Here is a 17,270-nt window from a genome sequence, read left to right as displayed (position 1 = left end):
GCCCTTAGGTAGGCATTCAGTCATCACGATCACCTTCATAACGCGCACCAGTTTGAGCCGAACCCGACATACAAACTAAGCAAGAGAAAAACGAGTAGTAATACTAATGAAGATGTTAAAAGTATGTAGTCTACCCATCCCCGTCTATAATTTAACACTGCTTAATACCAGAAACATTCAATAAACTTTCTTTTAAAAAATAGAAACAAGATTATCGATTTCCATTAAAGCATTCGGCCGACTTTAAAGTGTCCACAAGGTTTTTGCATACTCTGGAGAGTCAGTGGATCTATTGAAAGATCCATCAATGCGTGGATCTATTTAAAGCATAATGACCACCGCTGAGTTCATTAAGGAATACTGAATCTCAAGTTCCCTTAATCTTCTCTTGATATCATCAAAAGCTTCTCTTTTCTCACTGCCACTGAAAAGACCTAGAAGAACGTAATCCTGGAGCCCTCGTCGGGTCTTTGCCCTGTGTTGTGGAAGCTTCCATAGGTCTTTGTTTGTCCCTGCAACTATGTAATCGCACAAGGACAGGGTGAGGGCGCTGGTCTGAGCCTGACCTGCGCACCGTAACCCGATGAACTGTCTCACTCTTCACCCGTCCCTCTTCAGCTTCGAAGTGAAGGAATCGCTGCAGCCAGTTCTCGCAAAAAACTCACTGGCTGATCACCTTATGTCCGGTCCAGCAGACCGATGATATGAACATTCTTCATTCTGCCCCTGTTATCAAGGTCGTCACCTTGTTCATTTAAGGTACGGATCTGTTTTTCAGGAATCGATCACAGTCTCTGTCCCTGCAGTTTGCCGCTCGACATCATCAGTTCTGTTTCCAAGCTTTCAAGTTGCTGTTCATGTTTTTGGAGCACTGCTGAGAGTGGTTCCATTCTCCTGCTGAACGTTTCTTCAATCATGGCTTCAATAATTTCACGTAACTTGGTGAACTCGGGGACTGGTGAGAAACTGAGTCCGTCGAACGAGCAGAGGGTGTTACAGGTGCAGCCCCAGGCATGCTGAAAGCTTCTGACCGGTGCCCAGTGTGTTGGGAATTACTCAATCCTTTCCCGTATTTTGTCATTTTCACTTGACAAAATGGGATTAGTAAGGACTCTATAACTCTTTTAGTGTTCAAGTTTAAGTAAATGACTGTGGTGGGGTGCGTTAGAGCGTTACTGTGATACAGAGCCCAGCAAAGCCGACCTTTCAGATCGCTGCCATCTTGTTTCCCCTTAAAACTTTATCGATGTTATCATTTCGTTTAATTCCTGGATATTCTGGAGCCGTATCATTCGGTACCACTGTCTACATTTTCTCCAGCACTGCATATTGCTGCCCTCTCCTCGATAAACCTTGACTCATCTGTGATTCATGAACCTTGCCTCAAAACTATCTCTGCCTCGAATGGTCTGCAGGGAAGAGTGTTTCAAAGACTCACTACCCGCTAAGAAAACAAACATAAACCGACTCATCGGTGTGTGAGGTTAGTTTTATTTTTGTATCCTTATCTGAGAAAGGATATAGTAACATTGGAAGCAGTTCAGAGGTGTTTCGCTTCAGTTATTCCACGGATGAAGGGCTGACAATATGGAGACTTTAACAAGTTACTCTTGGAATGAGAGCTGATCTTATTGAAACATACAAAGCCTTGAGGTGAGTGGATCAACTAGATACCTACTGGGTGTTTGCATAGTCTAAACTTGCCTGTTGAGTGGACCATCCCCGTGAGTTAACTGAACCTTTTACAATGAACTGTATTCTTATGCTTGTTCCTGGTTCTCATTGGACACACCAGACCTCTATGGAAACTGGACACATTTGTGTGAGTGCTGTTGATTATGCATTTGCTGCCTTCAAGAGTGGACTCTGCCTTTGGTTGTCGACTCTATCTCTGACAATGCACTCTGTACACTGGTCTGGAGTTTGTTTCTGGGAATGGATTCTGTATGCTGAAGAGACAGTTTATGCTAATAGACTCTGTGTACCAGAAGGGACTCTGTCTTGTTCCTTGTTGGATTTATCACCTGCACGGTCATTGTGAGTCCCTGGGTCTGGCAGACCTTGTTGTGAGCTGGGAGGCTCATAGGTCATCCTGAAAGCTGTCACCACCTCGAGTCCGAGACTCAGGGAAAACACTTTCCCAGCATTTAATTGTCAAGCCCCCTCTGTATCTTGTACATTTCATTAATATCGCCCTCATTCATTTCAACCACAATGAATAATCGCCTCACCATTTTGCATGCTCTCAATAAATCAACCTTTTAATCCCAGGAATCCGCCTCATGAACCAACCTAGTTACTTGCATCATCAGCATGCTGACGTTACGTTTCATGCACAGGAACACTCCAATCCCATTGTAGTGCTCCTTTTTTGGGAGTCCTCTCCATTAAATAACAGCCTGCATTTTGGTTCTCAGTGTCATCTACAAACTGGGATGTGTATTGTTCTCAGCTCCCGCCGTCAGGCCGTCAGTATAGATTGTAAATAACTGATGCCATCGGCCTGATATTTTTGGTACTCCAACAGATACATCTTTATCATGAAGATCCATTAATCCTGACTCTCCGATTTCTATGTGTTAACTAACCGTCATTCCATGCTGATATATTATCCATCATACTAAAAGCCTCTGTCTTGTGTCAGCACGTTTATTTTGTGATACCTTGTGTAAAATCTCTGAAAAGCCTCATGTTGACCAGTTCCCTTTATCAAATCTGCTTGTCACATTCTCAAGAGTTCCTGATGAAGGGCTATGCCCAAAACATTGATTTTCTTGCTCCTTGGATGCTGCCTGATCTGTTGTGCTTTTCCAGCATGACTCTAATCTTGACATTCTCAGGGATCTCCAGAAAAAAAGTGTATGATTTTACAGAACTAAAATAGTTTCCCTTTCACAAAACCATGCCAACTCTGCATTAAGCTGTTCTAAATGCCCTGTGATTCCTTCCTTCATGGCAGACTCAAGCAGATCCGCAGCAACAATGGTTAGGCTAAATGGTTCCTGCTTTCTGTCTCATTCCTTTCTTGAAGACAAGTGCCACATTGGAGGTTCTCCAGTTTCGCTGGAACATTTCTGTAATCCACAGAGTAATGGAATATTTCACACAGTGCCGCTAGTCACTCTGTGAACACTTCTTTTAAAATTAACTATGAATTACTGCTGACCTGCCTACTCGTATTCTTATCTGTTAGTTAAAAACCTTGTTACTTTTGTTACAGACAGTTCAAGAAATTCTCTCCTATTACCATTTTGTTTACACCATTGAAATACGTACAGTACTTTCCCCATGACGAACAATTTAACATACTAGTGTAAATTATGTGCCTGTTCCCTGTGGCCAATTCTCCAGTCACACCCTCCTCATGGCCTCAATGTACTTTCCTCACTTCACTTGTGCCTCAGCTCACACACATTTTTAAGCTTTTTTTAATATAGACGAAAAAGCTCGTGATGCTTGCTCTTATATTTCTTGCAAATTTATTACATCATATCTTTTCATACATCTTCCTCGCTTTCTAGATTCATACAGCCACATCGTAGACAAACAGACCATATGGTCCAACTTGTCCATGCTGGCCAGATTTTCTTAACTAAACTAGTCTCACTTGCTTGCACTTGGCCCATATGGCTCTAAACGTTTCCCATTCATATGCTTATCCAAATGTCTTTGAAATATTGTAACTGTACTTGCATCTATCACTGTTCCTCTGGCAGCTCATTCCATACTTACATCACCCTCTGTGTAAAAGTTGCCCCTTTGTCCCTTTCAAATTTTCCCTCTTTTACCTTAAAGCTATGCATCTATGTTTGAACTCCCCGATCCTGCAGAAAAGACCTTGGCTATTCGCGCTATGCATGCCTCCCATGACATTATAGACTTCGAGAATGTCACCCCTCAACCTCCTACACTCCATCTGATACTAACTTCAAGATGAAATGTTTAACAATACGCACTGCAAATTTGAAAGAATTATAAAAATGACAGGTAAAGAAAACAGCCCAAACTTCATACTGTTAGTTTTGCTCTATGTTACAAAACTAAGGCAGCATGAAACCCTTACTGGTGCCAATAAGAGGTCAAGCACCTGAATTCCTTAGTGTGAAGGGGGTGATGATCTATACAGTGAAAACGTATCTCTTGCTAGATGTATATAATACGACATGGTCAACATTCTCTCTCCTGTTCTCCCTGTGACCTTGTGTGGGTGTGTTGTCTTTATCTTACACTCAGTTAGAGAGAACCCCTTTCCTCCATTCATGACTTAATTGAAACCCATTTTGCATCATCTTCTCGTTCACAACTGCTAATAGCCCGTTTATATTTTGCCATGCCCTCTTTTCCAAGTCATACATCCCCCATCTCCGGCAAGGGATTAAAAAGCCCAGTTTCCAACCTTTCTCAGTTCTGAACAAGTCACATGGACTTGGAAGGCGAACTCTGCTTCTCTGTCTCTGCAGATGCTGCCAGACTTGCTGCGTTTCTCCGGAAAGGAATAGGCACAGGACAAATTTTCAATTAAAGAAATAGCGAAGGAGACTGGAACTAAAAACACAAAAATTGCTGGAGAAACTGAGAGCTTCGTAAAAGGGTGACTTGACCCGAAATATTAACTACAAAAGACGCCCGCAGACCTGCTTTTTTTCTTCAGCAATTTTTTAACAAGTTCCAATGACGTGTGTGAAAGCTTCTCAAACACCCTGTCCAACACGGAGTGCCGTACCCTGGGAACCGAACGACAATGCAAAGTGCACACATTCATTGGCTCTGAAACTGCATAAGGCTGGCATCACTGACACCACAGAGATTTTAATGATGGTCAGGGAGAAAACCAGAGAGAAACACATTCAATAAAACGCAGAAGATGGCACGACGACAAAGGAAACGATTCAGATGAATATGTTGCAGGGTTTGAGTAATGTAACAAATTGGAAGCATGACACCAAGGAGAACCCCCAGCAGAATGAGAAGATGAAAATGGAAATATTACCGCATCAGAAACCTGGTGCGGTGACTGAGTACACGGCTGATCGGTGAATGGGTCTCGATGTTAACTGGGGGACAGTCTGTAGAATTGTATTGCAGATATTGCAGCTCAAACTGGGCATTCATGTGATGCTGTTGACAACAGCGGCAACAGAAGCAGGATTGTATTCAAACATAATCTGTATCATTTTCCCCAGGATATTCCATCAGTCTCCAATTACCACCAAGCTGAGTGATGGTTCAGTGACGAGGATGGGTGACCATGCCAAGGTCAGGACCATGTTTACCTAAAGCTGGTGACAAACCATCAAAGCTGCGGCGCTTGAGTGGTTTCATTCCAAACAGCAGAACTAACATCTGATAGAGAGGACGAAATGATCCCAAGACCAACAGATCAGATCTAAGCTCTGCAGTCCTGCCACATCCAGACATAAATGTCAGTGTACTACTAAACAACTTACTGGAGGAAAGGACTCCAGAAATATACCAATCTTAAATAATGGAACAGCCCTGCACATCAATGAAAAAGACAAGGATGTAGTATCTGCACCATCCTCATCTAGAAGTGTTGAGTGGATGATCCACGTCACCCTCGTCATGATGCCCACAGAATAACAGATGCCAGTCTTCAATGAATTTGATTCGCGACACGTGACATGAAGAAACAGCTGGACACAGTAGATACGACAAAGGCAATGGTCCCTGACCCCATTCCTGCAATAGGACTGAAGACTTGTGCTGTACAACAAGCCGTGTCTCTGGGGAAGCTGTTTCATTCCAGCTCCAACTCTGACATCTCCCTGGCAATGTGGAAAATTACTCAACTATCCCCTAATAGATTAATAATTACATTTTGACCATTTAACACTCCCTAAGTGACTTCACGAGAATCAAGTTGATGGGAGTTCCTTTTGACAGAGCTGTCAAGCAGTACAAAAATAGCCCGCGCAATGTGGTTTCTGATAGGTTCCTAGATGGAGATGGTGCTGTTGTGAAGATGTCACTGAATTACTAATCCAATAGAGGATGATGCTCTAGCAGCTGGTGGAAGTTAAAAATAATTAATAAAATATCAAGATCTAGAATCTGGAATCGGTAACAGTGACCTTGCATCCAATGTTGATTGTAAACTTGATCTCCTTCCCCAACGTACTTTCAGGAAGTGAATCTCCCGTGCTTTCCTGGTCTGGCCTAAAAGTGATTCCAGACACATAGACATGTGGTAAATTCCTCAATGGTCTCTGAAACTGTCCAGCAAGACTGTAATGTATCAAACTGCTCCGAGTTCTTAAAGGTTAAACCCGGACAGAATACCCGGCCCCAGCCTAAGTACCGGAAAAGGGGACGGGAAACACAGACCTGCTTACCCTGCAGAGACCTCGTTCCTCACATCCGAGGGCTTGTGACAACATTTACAGAGCTTTACCACAATTTGCACAGAAACACCAGGAAAGGAGTAATCCATTCAACACATAGAGCCGTCCCCATTCTAGTTCATGGAGAAAATCTCCTCAATGCAGTTTTCCCGACATAGTGTTCATATCCCACAATATGTTTAAACACTGTGAAATATAACATAAGAACTGCTGTAGTCCCTTCGGTCCATCAAGTTTGCTCCTCGATTCAATATTCAGGCTGTTCTCTGATAGCGTGGGTTTATTAAATACGATTTCGTTGCAATGTGATTCGTGAATTGCGCAGCTTTTTCTATAAAATGAACTCCCGTTCGCTGTGACGCGATTCTTTGCCAGGCACTAGCTGACCAATAAAGCCCAGCCTCAGGATCCTCTTTCTGCAAAATGCACAATCAATTCATTCATCTAAAACAGGAATGTAATCGGCTCTGTAAACCTTGAAATTAAGCCTAAAACAGGGAATATTAGTCTATATTTAGAAAGAACTTTATTTAAAACCAGGAGAGAATCTTGGGTAGAACTGGGATTCCCCATCAGCATCACGTGGTCAGTCAGCCCTGCGTGTCTTCTGGTGAAGAGCTTGGTGGAAGGTACAGGGCTGTAGTCAGTGACTGTGGTGTTAAATTGTTACATTAAGACAACTATTGCATTACAATATATGATTTAAAGGTTTACATGGACTGTGCTAGTGTGTGTGTTAGACTAACTATAATTTTTGGTTTTTACTGATATTTTGCGGTTCGCTCCTTACCCATTTTTTCCCAATGGCCCCATTATTAACATTGCACGATTTTCTGTAACACAGTATCGCACAGGAACACAGCTACCTTGATTTTGGTAAATAACCTGTAAAGATATCTGATCCTCTATCTTCATACCATACCCCTGCTCTCTCCCTATCCCTTTACTGTATAGAAATCCTTATTTATATTCAGTGCCTTGGTTTACACAGCCTGATTTGGGAGATTATTCCCCAGGTTCACCAGTCTCTGAGTGCAGACATTTATTCTCATCTCAATGCAGTTTGGCCTATCTGTATCTAATATTGTGGCCCTATGTTTTTGATGTCCCACCAAGGGAAATAATCACCCCTGCTTCCAATCTGTCTCGTCCTGACAGAATTTTATGTATTTCATAGAGATCTCCACTCATTTTCCTAAACCCCATGGAATACAGGCCCAGCCACACCTGACTCTGCTCCCACAATAAGCCTGTCATCCCAGATATCAGTCTGGTCATCCTTTGCTGCTCTCTCTCAATGTCACGTTTGTCCTTTATAAGGTAAGGAGACCAAAACTGCACAATGTTCGAAATGAGATCTCACCAAGGGCCTGTACAGTTACAGTAAAACACCCTTACTCCTGTATTCAAATCCCCCTGAAATGAAGATGAATACACAATTTATCTGCTTACCAGCTTTCTGCTCCTGCAATATTGCTTTCAGTGACTGGTGTACAGGGAGATCCAGATCCATTTCAATGTTACAGCTCCCCACTTGTTGTGTCTGTATACACTAGTCAGCGTGCCAATGCCATTCCCAGTATTGACTTCTGGTTTCAGATCTCACTGCCCTGCACTGAACTCGGATAGCTGCACAGAGGAAACAAAAATGCAGCTTAAGTTCCTTTATAGGTCAACGTTTTTCAACCAATCCCTTTTCAAATGATAGGTTCCCGTTCTGTTTTTCCTATCAAAGGTCTCAACATCACATATCCCCCGCCTCCCATTGCTCTTCATCTGCCATGCGTTTATTCAGACACGCTACTTGTCTCAATCACCTTGCAGTTTTTTTTTGACATCCTGCTCACCCACTCACAATCCGATATTGTTTAGTGCCATCAGCAGACTTGAAAATATTGTATTTGATGCCCTCAACAAACATGATGTGTATTTGGAATAGCTGGGGCCCAAGCCCCAGTCCTGCTATATCCGCCAAGGGTTCCACTCGAAACAAAACTTAGTTATTCCTACTCACTGCTTCCTGCCAGCTCCCCCATTCTAAAATCATATTCGTCCCAGTCCCATTGGATTTGAATTTGCATAATATGCTTGGAGCTTTATCAAAACTCTTCCTTAAAATCGAATCGGATTGTATTGATTGCTTCTGCATAATTATGCTAAAAGTCACTTTCTCAAATATGATTCCCATTTGTTAAATCTCTGTTGACTTTGTCTGTGCTCATTACTTTCAGGTCCAATACTTCCTCTAGAACTGTTCTTTTGCTAATTTCATTCTATTCTCTTTTTCTTTTTCAACAGAGTAATGTTCGCTAGTATTGTTGGGAAGATTTTTTTTGTTTTGTTTTCTTCTGTGAAGACATAACTGAAGTATTTGCTCCTTAGTTCTGCCTTTTCCCTCTCCTCAATTCTCTGGTAACAGACTGTAAGAAAGCTGTACCTTTTTTCCCCTTAATTTTGGAATTGAAATATTTTGAGAAGATATTACAAGTTCAATCTTAAAACCCTTGTTAATATCCTCTTCAGAAGCCCATCAATTCCTATCTGAAGCTACTCAATGATTGACCTTCAACAGACATGCAAACACAGAAGTATAGACTTTGTACCATCTGAAATACAGCAAGGTCTACATTATTCCCATTTTCCGACACAAGACCCGTAGCCGTGAATCTTATGGCAATTCAACTGCACAGCCGTGTATTTTCTAATGGTTGTGAAGTAACCATGACAACTCCTCCCTCAAGAAGGGCATTCCTGACCCCAACACCCTCTGGGTGAAAGACAATCCTCAATTCCCTCCAATTCTCAAACCCTTCACTTTAAAATGCGTTCCATTGTTCTTGGTCCTTTGAGTAAAAAGAATAGCTGCTGTCTATCCACCCTGTCCATGTCCCTCGGAATAATATCCTTCTGAATCACGGGCCACTTAGTCTTCTCTCCTCCTAACGAAACAACCCGAGCTTATCGCGCCTCTCTCCAGAGCTGATATGCTCTATCCCTGGGAACATCCTGGTGAATCTCCACTCAGCCCGCTCCACCACAATCCGATCCTTCTCGGAATGTGGTTCCCAGAACTACATACAGTATTCCATCTTGGCCAAACCAAAGTTCCGCATAACTCTTATAATCTATGCCCTAATGTATAAAGGTTATGTTTACGTTCCCGATGCTTTCTCAAATTGTGTATTAACCTGTTTAGTCACATTCAGGGATGTGTGGAGAAGCACTCTCTGAGCATCCTCCTGTGCTGTCATTCAATGAGTACTCCCCTGTCTGGTTCCTTCTTCTAAAGTGTATCACCTCATATTTATCCGATTGCATTCCATCTGCTATTGATCTGTCCATCTGACCATTCCATCTGTATCTTCCTGTAACATAAGGCCTTCCTCCTCTCTGCGAACCACCGGCCAATCTTTGTGTCAAACACAAACACAGTTGTCATACTCCCGCCACCCCCATCTGTATTCACAGCTGCATCATTTATGAGTACCAGAAATAATAAGGTTATAGTTCGCACAACACCAGGTTATAGTCCAACTGGTTTATTCGGAGGCACTAGCTTCGAAGCTCTGCTTCTTCATCAGGTGTTGTGCACTTTGAAAGCTCGTGCCTCTGAATAAACCTGCTGGACTATAACCTGGTGTTATGTGATTTTTAGGTTTATACCCCCCAGTCCAACACCAACACCTCCGATCACAAATAATAAGGGACACAGCACTGATCCCTGTGATACACTATTGGACACCGGTCTCCAATCACACTTACAGCCTTCAACCACTACCCTCTGTCTCCTATCACTAAGTTGGTTTTGGATGCAACTTGGCAAGTCACGAATGACTCCTATCTGGTCCCTTGTTATTCTTTTCTGCTTGACACACTGCAGAATATCTGGGGATTCTCCCTAATCTTACCCTGCCAGCAGGTTTCTATGTACCTGTTTTAGGCAGTTCTCACTGAGTGATTAATTTCCTCATTATTATGGTCTTAAGGGGCCAATCCTTTATCTTGCCATTATTTGCCCTGAATGTGGATTAGACAGCCAGGGAAGTGTTCTGTTAATTTCCAAATTGTCATATGTTTTTTGAATTTTCTAAAATTCAGTATGACCCACCTCTTATTTTTTGAAACTCTGGAGAACATAGGCCGAGATTTCTCATCAGGCAACATCGCCATCTGTGGCATTAATCTGGAGAATGTCCATTGCACTTTTTTGTGGTCAGTATATTCTTTCTTAGATTAGGTCACCAAAACTGTTCACAATGGATGCAGGTTTGGAAGGTTCATTTCCAGACGTTTAGTTACCTTACATCTTTAGTGGACCTCTGGCGAAGCAATGCTGAAAATTCCTGCTTTCTATGTGTATGTTTGCGTTTCTTTGGGTTGTTGATGTCATTTCCTGTGGTGATGTTATTTCCTGTGGTGAAGTCACTTCCTCTTGCTTTTGGCAGGTGGTGGTAGATGGTGTCTAACAACTAATAGCATACCTAGTTAGACATCCACCAGAAATACATACGGATTCTCTCCATTGTTGCTGTTAATTTCTAAATAGCCAATATCACACGCTGTATAATAGATTCCAACAGTTTCCCTGCAGATGTCAAGTTAATTGTTTGGCAGTTCTCTAAACTATGTCTTCTTCCCTTTATAGATGGTTGGATCCATTCCATCAATCTATAGTGCTTGGATCACGTTCACTAACTTGCATTTATCCGCAATGGCTTCCAGCCTCTGCAGAATGCACAGGAAAATAAAACAGTCATCGACACTGCAATTAATACTTCTATTGCTGATTTATGTCGGACATTTTAATATGAAGTACATCAGGTTTTTCAGATTTAGCAATGCACAATCCAGTTACTTTTTAAAATACTACCTTGTTACTGATATAAATTGACTTCATGTCTTTAGTTGCACAAGCCACACATGAATCTTACTCCAAGAAGACAGATGCATAGTAACTGATTATTTTATTGACAATTTTCCTGTTCTTCACAATAGACTCTCATCTCCCGATTACAAATTTCCATGTTTGGCCTTGCTTTCATTCTGTTTCCTTTGAAACACAGATTGGAGATTTATGCAGTGTTTTTGTTCCTGTTTGTTAGCATTCATGTTCTCTTTCTGATTTCCTTATCAGTTTCATGGCCCTTGTTTCTGGATCGTGAATTTCTGAAAATTCTCAGGTTTCCACAATGACTGAAATTCTTCTGAAGCCACTTCCTATGATTAATACATTTTCGAATTTGTTATGTTAAACATCGTTGTGTCACTTTCCCTTACTTTGGTGTTTGTACATGAAATAAATAGACGCATTTTTCAGAATTTGTATTTCTATTAATCTCCTGGTCTGACCAGATATATTCAGGAACACTGCAGGAGGACAGAGAAGGAATTGTGGGAGCCCTGGCTGATACTTTTTCATTTTTTCTGACCAGAGGACTGGAGAGTAGCTAATCCTGTGCCCTTACTCAAGAATGGCTACAAAGAAAAACCTGGAAACTAAAGACCAGTTAACCTAAAACCAGTAGTAGGTATCTTACTGGAAAAGGTTCTGAGAGATAAGATATACATGCATTTGGAAAGACAGGGTGTTATTAGGTGTAAGATTAGAGTGGTGCTAGAAAAGCACAGCAGGTCAAGCAACATCCTAGGAACAGAAAAAACAATGTTTCAGGTAAAAGCCCATCATCAAACTCAGCACGGCTTTGTGCATGGGAGATCATGGCTCACAAATTTGTTCGAATTCTTTGATGATGTAACCAGCAACGTTGAGAAGGGCAGAGTGGGAAATGTAGGCTATATGGATTCCAGTCAGGCTTTCAATAATGTTCCAAATGGTACGCTGCTCTGGAAGGTTAGATCGCATGAAATTGAGGAAGAGCTGCAAAATTGGATACAAAATTGTCTTGATGGTAGGAAGCAGAGGGTAATAGTGGAAGGACTCTTGTCAGACTGGAGGCCTGTGACTCGTGGAATGCCTCACGAGTTGGTCCTGTGATCACTACATATTACATATATCTATGATTTAGATGAGAATGTATCGGAATGATTTATAAGTTTGAAGATGATACGAAAATAAGCAGCATCATGGAGAGTGGGGAAGGTTATCAGAAATTTCAGAAAATACAGCAGCATCTGGATCAGCTGGAGAAGTGGCTGAGAAATGGCAAATGGATTTTCATATAGACCAATGTAAGTTCTTGCATTTTAGAAAGTTAAATCAAGGTTGGAGGTTCATGGTGAATGGTTGGTCCCTAAGGAGTGTAGTGGAACAGAGGGATATTGGAATTCAGGTGCATGGTTCTCTGAAAGTTGATTCAGTGGTAGACAGGGCAGTAAAGAAAGCTTTTGGCACACTGACCTTCATCAGTGTATATCACTGAGTATCCAAATTAGGGAGTTACTTTGCAGTTACACAGGATGATGGTCAGGCCATTCTGGTAACGTTATGTTCAGTTTTGTTCACTTTGCTATGGGAAGGATGTTATTAAAGTGGAAAGAGTGCAGAAGAAATTTACAAGGATGTAGCAAAGGACTCAACGGTCTGCGTTATTGTGAGAGGTTGGGCAAGCTAGGGGTTTTTACTAAAGATGTATGAGTCTGAGGGGGATCTGATAGAAGTGTATAAGATCATGGGAGGGATGAACAGAGTGAATGCACTCAGTCTTTTTTCGCCAGGGGTTGGGAAATCACGGGCTAGAGAGAATCAGTTAAAGGTCAGAGGGGAAACAATAAAAGGGAACCTCAGGAGCAACTGCTTTACACACAGGGGTGATACGCATATGGAATGATGTGCCAGCGGAAGAGGTTGAGGCGGGAGCATTCGCAACATTTAAAAGGAATTTAGACAAATACACGGACAGGAAAGGATTAGAAAGAAACAGAGAAATGGGGTTATCATGGATGGACATTTTGTTCGGAATGGACCAGTTCGGGCTGAAGGACCTGTCTCCGTGCTGTCGGAATCTGTGACTCTAACAACCATTGCTTGTCTCCCACTAAATGTTATATTGTACTTTCCCAATTCACTGGAGCGAACTTGACCCTCCAGGCTACCATGATGTTTGACCAGAATGTTCAAACATTCTATGTTGTATGCAGACATCGTGTAAAATGCACTTTATTAGTGTCACTATTCCTAAAAATCTGTTTCAGAGCAAGGTTATGAATTGATCCTTCTGATCACACAACACCAAATCCAAAATAGCCTGCTCTCTAGTTTGCTTCACAACATACTCTTCAACCCATCTCATAAACACTTACAGAATTTATTTTTCACAGCCTGAGCAGTCACTTAGTTAATGCAGTTTACATGCAACTTGAGACTAAAGAATAAGACTGCAGTATCCATAATACTTGCATATTTAATTTTCAGCATATGATGCTCAGATTTTCTGCAACCATTTTGGTTTCGATATATAACAGCAATATTTGCTTCTCCTTGCTATTTCTTAGCTCTACCTAAACTGATTCAGTGGAGTCTGAGGGACAGCTCTGTGTCATTATTAGTGGTAGACTTGGACAAGACATTCGGGGAGGCTCACTTCGACACTGAGATGCTCTGAAGAAATGCCCAGCAATACAGGGCAAATATCAATATACTCCCCGCTCTGTCAGGACAAAGGTCACCATATTCTCTCTGCTACCTCACACTCACTTTATATCTGTTATAGCACCTACCCTCGGACAATCCTCATGCTCTATCTCCAAATACGGCTCAGGCACTGCCACTCTCAATATTTAATTCAGCAACTTCCTTCCCACACTTTCTCTATACAAAAAGTGTGACGCAATACATCCCACTCTAATAATACTATATGAATTCAAAACTGTGGACTGACTCATTCCGGACATCTCACAATTCCCCCCATCTACACCGCACTAACAGCAGAGCTACCTACTCCTGCCCTCACTCCCTCCATCCCTTTCTCCCATTCCAAGAGAAACAGCCTGGAATAGCACAGAAATGGCCAAGCCGGGTGGTGGAGTTCCCAATATCCATTCCCTCACCCGCCGAACCCCGCCATGTGGGGAAGACACTAGTGCAAGATGGAGTGGATTGGGATACCTCGTGTGGAGTTTCTGAAACATCCACGTCCCACTGACCGATTAAGCAGCAGTGCTCAATGAAAGACAATTCTCACTTTAAACACACTGGCATTTGGAACGACAGTCCTTTCAGTCCCCCCTCCAAAAAAATACAGGTACCTCACTGCACAGAGATGCAGACACAGAAATACTCAGAATTTTTGGTAATCACCCCAACATACACAATACTCAACGCACATTTTGAGTGCGAGCAGCAGCAGAGTTCAAAGGAACCCGGAAGGCTACAGCTGAGCTGAGACAGTTTGTTTTAAAATTACTTACCGGTAGCGGGCAGCGGTGGTTTTTTTTCTCTCTCTTCACAGAAAGAGCGGGAGCAGCAGGGGAAAGTGACGAAGACCAGAGGGGCAGCCGGGAAGGAATGCAGTGAGTATTTATACTCACCCTTCGACGCCAACGGTCATTTTGAGTGCGAGCAGCAGCAGAGTTTAAAGGAACGGGGAAGGCTACAGCTAAGAAAGAGCGGGAGCAGCAGGGGGAAGTGACGAAGACCAGAGGGGCAGCCGGGACCCGGAAGCAGGTATAGCGTAAGCTTACCTGGGTAGGCTTTTTGCCTATAAAAGCGCGCAGGAGAACAGTTAAATGTGTGGCTACAAGGATGGTGCAGGAGGGAGGGATTCCGGTATTTGGATAACTGTGGTTCATTCTGGGGAAGGTGGGACCTCAATAAACAGGATGGTCTACACCTGAATCTGAGGGGCACCAGTGTCCTTGGCGGGACGTTTGCTAGTGTTCTTGGGGGGGGGGGGGGGGGGGGTTTAAACTAACTCTGCAGGGGCATGGGAATCTAGACTGTAGCTTTAGGGTGCAGGACCTGGAGTGTAGGGAGACAGGAAAATTTCATCAATCTCAACGGAGGGTGCCTGTAAACAGGAAAGTGGTTTGAAGTGTCTATACCTCAATGCAAGAAGTATACGAAATAAAGTAGGTGAACTTGCAGCGTGGGTTGGTACCTGGGATTTCGATGTTGTGGCTAATACGGAGACATGGGTAGAACAGGGACAGGGTTGGCTGTTGCAGGTTCCAGGGTTTAAATGTTTTAGTAGGGTCAGAGGTGGGGGTAAAAGAGGGGGAGGTGTGGCATTGCTTGTCAAAGATAGTATTACAGCTGTGGAAAGGACGATGGATAAAGACTCGCCATCTGATGTAGTTTGGGCTGAGGTTAGGAATAGGAAAAGTGAGGTCACCCTGTTAGCAGTTTTGTACAGGCCTTCTAATAGTCCTAGAAACGTAGAAGAAAGGATTGCGAGGATGATTCAGGAGAAGAGTGAAAGTAATAGGGTGGTTGTTATGGCGGACTTTAACTTTCCTGATATTGTTTGGGAAAGCTAAAGCTCTAGTTCGTTAGATGGGTCTGTGTTTGTCCAATGTGTGCAGGAGGGTTTCCTGACACAATATGTAGACAGGCCAACAAGAGGTGAGGCCATACTGGATTTGGGTCTGGGTAACGAACCAGGCCAGGTGTTAGAATTAGAGGTAGGTGAGCACTTTGGGGCCAGTGATCACAATTCGGTGACTTTTACTCTAGTGATGGAGAGGGATAAGTGTACACTGCAGGGCAAGAGTTATAGCTGGGGGCATAGAAATTATGATGCGGTGAGGCATGACTTAGGATGCGTGGCTTGGAAAAGTAGGCTTCAAGGCAAGGATGTAATTGATATATGGAGCTTGTTTAAGGAGCAACTATGGAGTGTCCTTATAAGTATGTACCTGTCAGGCAGGGAGGAAAGGGTCGTGTGAGGGAGCTGTGGTTTCATAAGGAATTGGAATCCCTTGTCAAAGGAAAGAGGGCGCCTCTGTAAAGATGAGGCGTGAAGGTTCAATTGGGGCGATTGAGAGTTATAAGGTAGCCAGGAAGGACCTGAAGAGAGAGCTAAGAGCAGCAAGGAGGGGACATGAAAGGTCCTTAGTTGGTAGGATTAGGGAAACCCCTAAGGCTTTCTATAGGTTTGTCAGGAATAAAAGAATGACTAGGGTAGGAATAGGTCCAGTCAAGGATAGTAGTGGGAAGTTGCGTGTGAAGGCTGAAGAGAGTGGGGAGACACTGAATGAATATTTTTCGTCAGTATTCACTCAGGAACAGGACATTGTTGCCGGTATGAATACTGAGTCACAATTAAGTAGAATTGAGGTATGTAGGGAAGAGGTGTTGGAAATTCTGGAAAGGGTGAAAATAGATAGGTCCCCTGGGCCTGATGGCATTTATCCTAGGATTCTCTGGGAAGCAGGGGAGGAGATTGCAGAGCCATTGGCCTTGATTTTTATGTCCTCGTTGTCTACAGGAGTAGTGCCAGAAGATTGGAGGATAGCAAATGTGGTTCTCTTGTTCACGAAGGGGAGTAGGGATAACCTTAGTAACTATAGACCAGTGAGTCTCAATTCTGTTGTGGGCAAAGTCTTAGAAAGAATTGTAAGGGATAGGATTTATGAACATCTGGATAGGAATAATGTGATCAATGATAGTCAGCATGGTTTTGTGAAGGGCAGGTTGTGTCTCACAAACCTTATTGAATTCTTTGAGAAGGTGACTGAGGAGGTGGACGAGGGGAAAGCCGTAGATGTGGTGTATTTGGATTTTAGTAAGGCGTTTGATAAGGTTCCCCATGGTAGGCTACTTCAAAAAATACGGAGGTATGGCATTGAGGGTGAGTTGGAGGTTTGGATTAGGAAATGGCTGGCTGGAAGAAGACAGAGGGTAGTAGTTGATGGTAAAGGTTCATCTTGGAGTGCCGTTACTAGCGGTGTTCCACAAGGATCTGTTTTGGGACCATTGCTGTTTGTCACTTTTATAAATGACTTGGAGGA

This window comes from Chiloscyllium plagiosum, unplaced genomic scaffold, assembly GCF_037043375.1.
Source record: "Chiloscyllium plagiosum isolate Xiang-an unplaced genomic scaffold, Cpla_swu_hap1 HiC_scaffold_38, whole genome shotgun sequence".
Taxonomy (NCBI): Eukaryota; Metazoa; Chordata; class Chondrichthyes; order Orectolobiformes; family Hemiscylliidae; genus Chiloscyllium; species Chiloscyllium plagiosum.
This window is presented reverse-complemented; position numbering follows the sequence as displayed.